Raw genomic sequence first — 9,785 nt, forward strand, 5'->3', positions numbered from 1 at the left:
TGCCAATCTCAGGGCAGACTGTCAGAAAATAGGGCAGAGAGCCCAACATGCTGGTGTGTTTTATAATTAGTGTGACCATATTTCCCTATGTTCGATATGAATACCTCTTAAAATTATTCGTGAGTTCACTGGCAATCAATCAGAACTATGCAGTACAAACATTCAAAATAGCATCAAGTTGACTGAGCATCCCTTAAAAAGAAATAATGCCTAGTTGGATTCTTTTTATTTACCTTCTTATCTTTAAGGCTTTAGGGTTCACATTTAGGGGTGTCTGACACCCCCCCTCACACACCTTCCCACACCTGCAGGGTGAGGTGACACACACACACACACGCCCATACACCTCTCTCACATGGGTGCATGTGTGTGTGACTGACAGACTCGACCCTTTCCCTGCCTGGTGTTCTTTGCCCTCCATGCCTTGCTGGGCCCCCGGGTCAGACCTGCCTCTCCTGGTACCTGGTGCCACATCTTACCAAGGCAACACATGGATGGGGGCATGCAGGGTCACATGCCCCCCCCCATTTCTGCCAGGGCTTATACCAGAATGTGGCACGTGGCCACCAGCAGCCTTTTGGCACTGTGCAGGAGGGAAGGGATAAGAGCTGCTTCCAACCGCAGGGGAGGAGTAGAGAGGAAATGATGACCTGGCCCTTGTCTTTGCAGAGCTCATCTCATCTTGTTCCCCCCACCCCCACCGTGGCTGGAAGCAGCTTGTCCCTTCCTGCCCACACAGTATCATAAAGCAGCTAAGACCTTCATGCTGCTGCTGGCCACCAACATAACCTAGATGCCTTCTGTCCCCTCCGGCTACAGCGTGGGAAGGAAGGGGTTAAGCCTTAAGAATGCACTGTTACCTGGGCCCTGGTGCACCTGATTGCAGAGGCTTCAGAGAACCCAGCCAGAGAGGTAGCTCAGCAGGGGAGGGTGCCTAGGGGACAGAGCAGCCCCACGCTCCTTGGGGGCTGGACCCAGCACAGGGGGTGGGGTGGGCAAAGAGGGCACTAAGCCCCTGTCCGGGGGCTGCTGTGAAGCCTGCAGGGTCAGGTTGGGAACAGGCTGGAAATTGTTTCCCACCCCAGTCCAGAGCTTAGCGACTTCCGCATGCATGCATTGCCCAGGGCTTTGACACACGCAGGGCTCGGCTCCTCCTGGCCAGTGTCCTGGGCCGGAGGGTCTTTGGCTTTCCCAGGGTGCTGGCCCAGCCAGAGGCAGTGGGGGAAGGAAGGAGTCTGCCGGCCAGACTGTTAATAAGTGCAGTGCTCCAAACAGGAGCTGGTTCTCCGCACAGTGCTGGGAGTGGGATGTGTCCTGCTGTGTGTGTGTGTGGGGGGGGGGAGTGATATGGAGGAGCAGCAGGACTTGTGAGGGTGAAGGGGCAAAGCAGGGAGAGGACAGTGAGAGGAGGAGCATGTAAAGGGCCAATGGGTGGGCAGCAGAAATGACCTATAATCAGCCACTGCCTGGCACCTGCCCGCACTCTCCAGCCACTGCAGCTCACGGCTAGGGCTGGCCAGAAACGGGACGGGGAGCAGGGCCCTGCTGGTCGAGAGCCAGCTTGCAGCAGGGGCTGCGCTGACAGACCAGCAGGGGGAGCAGCTGGTCCTGCGCGCTGCATCTTATCCCTGCCACCAGCTTTGCATCCCCACCCCCATCATTGGTCACTGGACCCCCCCCCCGCACTGGTGAGAGGATGGCTTGCAAGCAGGGACCCATTAGTACTGATGCATGTGCGGGAGACTGAAAATATGGGATAGTTTGCCCATTTTTAAGAAAAAGTCAGGACAGCTTAAATACAGGATTGTCCCTTTAAAAACTGGACATCTGGTCACCCTATTTATAATTACATTTCACCAAATCAGTAACAAATATAAACTCCTGGATCACTGGACTAGCCTTACCATGGAGTTACAGACAGTCTCTTTAAGCTCTCCAGCCCATCTCACCACGCAGGCAAACTGCACTTAGTGATAATGGTCACATAAACCAAAAATCACACCACATCAGGTTCCTCCCAGTTCCAAGAAACCAGTCACTTCCCCCTCATCAATTGGTACTCTGGATCTTATACCAGGACAACACTGGTAGCCAATGCTATAGTTAACTAACTATAGGTTTATTAGCTGAGAAAAAGAAATGAGTGTTATTGAGAGGTTAAAGCAGGTAAAATACATTAACAGGTGAGTCAAAGTTTGTGAATCCCAAAGGATAACAGGGGTGTAGTAATTTGCCAGTTCAGGGCCACCCAGAATAGCTCTGGGGATCTCCGTCTTCTTGTTTAGTTATTCCACCCTGTTAGAATCCAAAGAGTCCAGAGATAAAGGATCTTCCTTTGAATCAGTACTTACAGCTTCTTCTCCACACAACAATCAGAGACATGTTCTTACTCACACAATGGCCAATTGCTTTGAATTTAGCACTCTTCATTTGCATTCAATGAGTTATTTAATTACAAGCTTAGACATAATATAACTGCCTGCCCTTACATTATAAGAAGAATAGGTACATGAAAGAATACAAGTAACATTCCATTAATTTCATGAAATTCTAACATCTGAATAAACTCTTAGATTAACACACACTTTGATCTAGGTCTATTTAATTACCAGGCACGCGTAATGTAAATGTCATGTAATAGTAAATAACAAGATATAGTAAGGCGAAAACAATACAATTAACATCTCCTTTGATCTCTATTAACACACAAGTGAATTGGCCTGAATATATACTAATACATTTAACTCCTTTGATAGTCACACACATGTGAATGGGCCTATGGCTCTGGCCTGGCTTTGTCAGCATGACACCTGCCACCAGGAGTTATGTGAGCCCTTCACATCAGGGTCCCGCATTCTTCCCCCATGCCCTGGGCTGTGTGCATGCCCCTATTCTCCCATCTATACATCCCCATTCCTTCTTCCATCCCTCCTCCATGTTATTTTTTTCTGGGAGATGAGTCATTCAGGTGGCCAACATCTTAAACTCCACTGGGATGCCAGGAGCTTCATTTGTCCCTCATATTCAGTTTACTGATTTCCCCTCAAATCAAAAGGGTTCTGGCCATTGGTGCCCAGGGCACCACCTGAAATTTTGGAATTGATCAGATGAGGCATTTAAAAGTTATCCGATTACAGACAGAGAGACAGACAGAGAAATGGCACCAAGCAGAGTGTAAGGGCGTTGCATGCCTGGCCAAAAAGTGACATTTCTAGGCTTTTTTTTAATCCCTTGGAGAGGGCAGCATCCACCACTTCCCTTCCTCCCCCATCCCCCCAGCGTAAATGGAGAAAATTTCTCTCATCAATAGCCAGCAAAACTCAGTACAGATGCACAGTGGCAGCCTCTTCCCCATGGTGGGAACTGAGCGGGGCTAGACAGAAATGTGGAGGGCTGTGCTATATATCTTGTGGGCACACGTACATATTTATTTGTCTAACAATGCGCACTTAAATGTCTCTTTTATCCATGTTATCCTCAAAAGGAGAATAAAAATATACACAGATCACTTTTAAACTTTATCTCTGGCAGCTACCTGAGGCAACATTTATTCACAGAAAATCAATAGGAAAAAAAATTGTACTCAGGATGTTCCTCTCTCAAAACCTCGTCTCACTCTCCTGTAAACCATTTCTCATTTAATTTTCTTTGAAAATTCTTGATCATTTATACACAAAATAAATCAACATCAGTCAAACATGGCATTTTAGAATTTCATTTTATGAAGCTCCTGGTTGGCCTGAACTGGGGCTTATACAGTATCTGGCTAACAAGCAAATGAGATCAGGCAAAAATCGTAGGACAGTAAATAGTCAAATCATCGGCATTTATACATCAGTGAAAGTCAGGGCACTGAAGCTCAGCCTTGGCTGCCACAGCTCACTTCAAGCAATTTTAAAATCATGTTTGGATACAACAGGAATTACTGAAATGTTCATTCACATCTTTATAGACACTTTCATTCAGAAGAATCCATTTGGACGTTACAGACAGAGCTGGGCCAAACCATGCCACGCGAGCAGGGGGGAGGAAACCCAGGCAAGTATTAGCCAAAATGGCAGTATGTGACCTACTAGCTGGGACCACAGATTTCTTAGCACCACTAACTGCCTTCCCCGGCTTCTTCCCACAGCACCCCCATGCAGAAGGGTAGCAGGCAATCACAGGGCGAATAGCCAATGCACCATGGCTTCTTAGCCTTACTACCTTGGATGAGAGATGTGTGCGGGGCAGTGAGCAGAGCAGAGGGAAAGATCATTCCCAGGGATGGGGTGGGTTTCCCATGGAGCCTCAGTGTCTGTTGGGTTTGTGGGGATTCCCTTTGAAACCTCAATGTCTTTTGGGGTTGCTGGCTGCATCCCTCCCTTCCCCATTACATTATGCTACAAACCTCCCTCATTGGTGTTTCTGAAGTACTTCCCCCTCCCACGTGTTACCCCAGAGAAGGCGAGCATCAGGGCCAGGCTCTTTGGTGTCAGATTAGCCATAAAAGCAGAGGATATTGTTCCTTTAAGTAGCAGAAGTGGATGGTTAGTATTCAGGGGCTCTTGGAGGGAACACTCATGTGGGAAAGGTTTGCAGGTCACTGGATGGTACCACTGTATCAGCAAAATGCAGTGGTGAGGACAAATTGGGATTTTGGTGATTTGCTCCTTAAGACAGAGGTGCAGAATCTCCACATCTGGGTCTTTCCCTCCTTCTTTAATTTTGCCATACATTGATATGTGATGTGATGTGAAACGTGAAATAGCATTGTTTCTTTATCTGTTTGGAAGCTGCAACCTGTGTCTGATATTAAAAGAGAATCACCATTACATTTAATGGAAATTAACTTCTATAACTCTCCATTCACAAAAGAGTTTCTCAGCCTGTTTTTGATTTCAATGTAAAAGCTTCCTTCAGGCTCTCCAGTGCCTGTTCTTTGCTTATTTCACCCCAGTCCTCAGGGAGATCAGCAGGGAGAGCATCAAACTCCTTAGCAAACTGGTGATTGAATTCCTTGAAAACAAACTTCCAGTAATTGGAAGCTGTGATGCTGGGATCTGGCTGGATAAGCCAGTCTGGAAAAAATTTGCAATAATCTTTATAAGGATGAAACTCCCCTTTTGTCTCTGAACATCTGAATGTTTTATTTGAAGCCACAGAAGAGGAGCATATATCCGAGACAAGTATTCTTGTTTTATTCCACCGATATGCCCCTAATCCTTCAGGTCGGTGCACTGAAGCAAAATGCTCGTCATGCGCAGGAGCTCCTGCTTCACAGGGGACTTTACAGAATGGACACTGCTTCCCACAGCCAAACACTCGCTTGAATATTTCATCCTGGGGCTTCACTGCAAGTTTTGAGAGTTTTGACTGAATTTCCAGATTTTCAAAAGTGGATAAAACTTGTTTTTCCAGGTCAGGAATAAACTGTTCGAAAAAAGCTGAAAATTGGTCTGCATTTGCTGTGTTTTTAGACAGTATCACTTCTAAGCTATCCCTGGGAATGACTAGAACCTGCTGCAGCTTTTCACACAAGTTGTCTAAAAAGGCAGAGACTGTCTTAGTCTTCTCACCTTTGGAGTATTTCAGAACAAGGCTGAGTTTATTAATTATTGGGGAGAAAATCCTTTTCTCCAAATCTCCCAATCTTGCCTTCTCTTTGTAGAGCATTAACAAGTGTCTCTGTATCCGGGTTTTGATAAAATCTACATAATTCCTTGTGTATTGCACATAATTGTTAAAGTCATTTTCTTCCAACAGCTGCTTCAGAACAAAGAATTGGAAAAAACTCCGGGTGCTGTACTCAACAGAGCGTTCACTGCTGAGAATGTCATCCACGATTTCTGTCCCAAGTCTCTTGTTCACATAGTCCACCAGGGCAGGTCTCAGATACTGATCACAGAAATTCCAGGCCCTGTCCTGACATTCATCCTTCTCTAAGTACAGAGCTTTGAACGTGGAGAGATACTGAGGTTTCAGTTTCCCCAGATGCTGCAGAGGATCATTTTCTTTAATGAATTCTTCATGCATCATCTGAAATGCCCAAGCTGCATCCCCCAAAATGTGAAGCTTCAGGTCAACTGCAAAACAGGCGGTGGTGTGAAGGTTTTGAACATCAGCCTGCTGAAGCCACTCGTCAATCATCCGCAACAACTCTCTGCAATAAGTTTCACCATAATCTGCTTTGCCATTTACTTTTCCATCAGTGTAACTATTGCACTCTTCTATTAAGGATTTAGCGAAAGCCTCTGTTTTATGCCAGCATTCTTGTGTCAAGAATTCTTTCACACCTGATATTGATAGTGTGTAACCTCTGAACACTTTTAAGTCTATGTATTCCTTTTTCATTTTGAAATGTTGTGTTTTATAAGCACACAAGCTTTTCGCATCCTGTAACATCTTCCAGACTGCACTGCCCCTATCTGCTAGGTCTCTTCTCAGCTGGAACTCCACATCTTCAAATATGTTGCGTCTCTGTAAAGGAATGAGTGATAATTCTGACAATGTTTCTCTCCACATGTTCTCAAATTCCTTCTCCAGCTCATCATTATTTAATTTGCAGTTGCTTTTCCTGCAATGGTTCAGAAGCCCATCCACTTTCTCTTCAATTTTTCTCTTGTACTCTGACAGGACAGAGTCTGTTTTGTGTTGGCCTTTTTTAATATGAATCGCTTCTTGCCACTTGCTGAATGAATAACTCTCCAGTTCATTCCTGAGACTATTGGCACTTCTTCTAAAATCTTCTTTGTACTTTTCTATCAGGAGCAGATTTGCTGCTCCACTTTCAAAATACTGTTGTAAATGATTCACAATCTTCTCTGCTTCTTGCCTCAGTTTTTCCTGTGCCTCACTCTTTAGTCTGATTGAAAGATTAGTGTCTAGTTTAGCTGGTGGCTGATTTTGGATGAAAGTTTCCTTTTCAGATACCCAGAAACGTATCTCCTTCCGGAAACCCCATTCCCACTCTGCATATTTCACAGACAGTTGGTTATAGGCTTCATCAACAAGGCTGTTTCTAAAGCTGAAAATGAAGTTCTCATGTTTTACAGCATTCCACAGCCTCCTCATCCATTCAAGAAATTGGGGAATGTCATTGGGAGTTCTCTCTTGTGAACAATCTTTCAGAAATTCAAACAAATATTTCTTTAATTCATAAATCTTTTGACTGTATCCCAAATTCACTGGAGCCATGGGGGGCACTCCGTGCCACAAAGCAGGAATGTACCAACTGTGTTTTTCCAGATCATAATCCATAATATCAGAAAATTTCATCTCCTTGCATTTCTTTTCCATGTTTGCTGCAGCTTTGGTCATTTCATTCAGCTGTTCCAGGAGGTGTTTCCTGTCCCTCATGTTTTGTTCATGTGCAGACACGTCACTGACATTCTGATGCACAAACTGGCAGTTGGTTTTTTTCCCGATTTTCTCCATTCTGAGAAATGTATGGAGCACAATTTGCAGAACATCTTTCATTTCAGTGGCATTCTCCATGGCCATGTTAACGATGGTGATGTCACTCAGTCCAATCACCAGGGTGGCCAGCTCATTGTCATGTTGATAACTATCCTCCAGCTTGTCCAGTTCGGGGGCTTCCAAGCCTTCTGTGTCTATCACCAGGATGAAATCACAGCCCAGTTCCTGCTGAAAGTTCCCTGCCACTTTAATGAGTAACATGAAGGCTCCTCGTATACATCAGCCACTGCTCACTGCAAACTGCAGGCCGAACATGGTGTTGAGGAGGGTGGATTTCCCAGTGCTCTGTACTCCCAGCACCATCAGAACCAGCATTCTGGACCTTCCCCCCAGCTTGGCATCAAGCTGACTCAGAACATCTGTTACCCACTGCAGTGGGATGTTGGAAATGTCTCCATCAATGATCTCCATGGGAAACCCTTCCAGCATGAGGTCAGCTGCTCTGCCTGGGAGATGGGTGAATTGCCTTTGTCTTTCTGCCATTTTACCTTCTTTAACCATTGAGCATTCAGCTTCATAAAACTGCCCCAACTCATGCATGAAATGCTCCACTCCTAAGGAACTGGCAGAGATTAATTTGTCTAACTCTGTAAACGTTTTGGGGTCATCTTTTGAGTTTTTGCATTTGTCTTTATATTGATCCCGTAGTTTAGAAAGATTCTCCCTAGCAATGGGATCCAGGCCAAACTTCATCCATTTCAGGAAGTAATGTTTCTCCCTGTGATGTAGGTGTTTTATTCCAGTAATAAATGTAATCAAACCATCAGTAAGGTCATGTTTATTCTGCTGAGCACATAAATCCATTAATTTCTTTTTCAGCTGAGATTTATAGTTCTCAAGTGGGGTGTCTCCTTGCTTTCTCATTCGGCACAGCTCTTTATCCACTTCAACCAAGTTTCTCCATGTCTCCCCTTGGAGTCTCAGCTTTTCCCTCTTGTACTTTGCCACATCTTTGATTTGTGCAGTGATTTCCTTTGCATATGTGTTTGGGGTCTGACATTCCTTGTTATCCTCATCTACCTGGATGCCTAATTGACGTGCTGTCTCAGCCATGGCTTCTATACTCACTCTCTTGGGAGAAGATTTCATTATGGCTGCTATTGCAGACTGCAGAACTTTTACAAATTGTGCCTTATTTGTGGTACCTCCTTTCCACAGCACATGTGACTTGTTCAGTTTCAGCATCAAGGCTAACTTTTTCAGGAATTCCAGCGTTTCCTTGGTTTTCCCAGCCTGATTATTGAAGAGGAAGTAGTATTTAGTGGCTGATCCCTGCAGAGATAACAGCGTGTATTCTCTCTCATTGATGCTCTCCGTTAATATGAACACTGCTGAGGAGACCTCTGTTAAAAAGCTGAACTGCAGCCAGTGCGACTCAATGTCTCCCCGCAGGTTTGGAACCACAACAGGCTCTGGGAAAAGATCCAGATTCTCCCTCCCAGCAGGAAAATACCAGGAAATCTCGAGCAGCCCACCTGCGATTTCCCGGGGGATGTTCCCGGACTCCATGTCTCTATGAATGAAGAAATCCTGGTGCTGCTGGGAGGGGCTGAGAACCTCATTGAGGAGGTGGGACTTGGAGAAGCTGCAGCTCCCCATCCGCACAAAGGAAATGGTTGGCATTGACGTGAGCACCAGGCTCTCCTCTCTGAGCCCTCTACTCTCTGACAGGGAGTGCGGCCTCCACTTCCTCACAATGTCCCTCATGGCCCACAGCAGTAGGGTGCACTTGGGGGTGTCGAGGGCAGGTAGCAGCAGAGGGAGAGCAAACTGGCACATGGACATTTTGGACAGGATCTCCTGCTGTAGGAAACTGTCTGAGGAAAGCAGAATGGCACAGAGAACATCAAGGGTGTGCAGGGAATCACTGGTGTCTGTGTCACTGAGAAAAGAAAAATCTTCAGGAATATCCAGCTCCTCTTTGTCCATAGTTAGTGTTTGATCAGTGGGTACCCTGTGCTCAAGGCTTGTGCTTCTTGCCATCCCATTCAGAGCCATGAGCTTCCTGAGGAAATGCCAAGGTAAATCTCCTTGTTGTCTGAGGAGGGCAGTTCTTTAGACTTTCTGGTGTGATTTCCAGGACATCTCTCAGCTTTAGTTTCCTGCTTCTGTATTTCTACTTTTCTAACTTTGACTCGATGTACTGAAGGGCTTTTGGTCTCTCTGCAGAAAGGTAATACAACATAAACACTTTGTTAAACTGAAAATGTTTTCAGGTAGAACTCTTACTTTGGTATTAGGGCCAGAATGTGAAGGAATTGCAATTATTAAACAAAAATCGTGGAGGTCTGCATGCTCCTCGTGAGTGACAACCACGTAGCGGGGTC

At 45.5% G+C, this 9,785-nt stretch overlaps 1 pseudogene; it reads right to left on the reverse strand.

Moving 5' to 3' along the window:
- Window positions 1-3,614: 3,614 nt before the first annotated feature.
- LOC144267144 (up-regulator of cell proliferation pseudogene) lies at window positions 3,615-9,402 on the reverse strand (annotated as a pseudogene).
- Window positions 9,403-9,785: the final 383 nt, after the last annotated feature.

The sequence above is a fragment of the Eretmochelys imbricata genome, chromosome 6, assembly GCF_965152235.1.
Source record: "Eretmochelys imbricata isolate rEreImb1 chromosome 6, rEreImb1.hap1, whole genome shotgun sequence".
NCBI classification, from domain to species: Eukaryota; Metazoa; Chordata; order Testudines; family Cheloniidae; genus Eretmochelys; species Eretmochelys imbricata.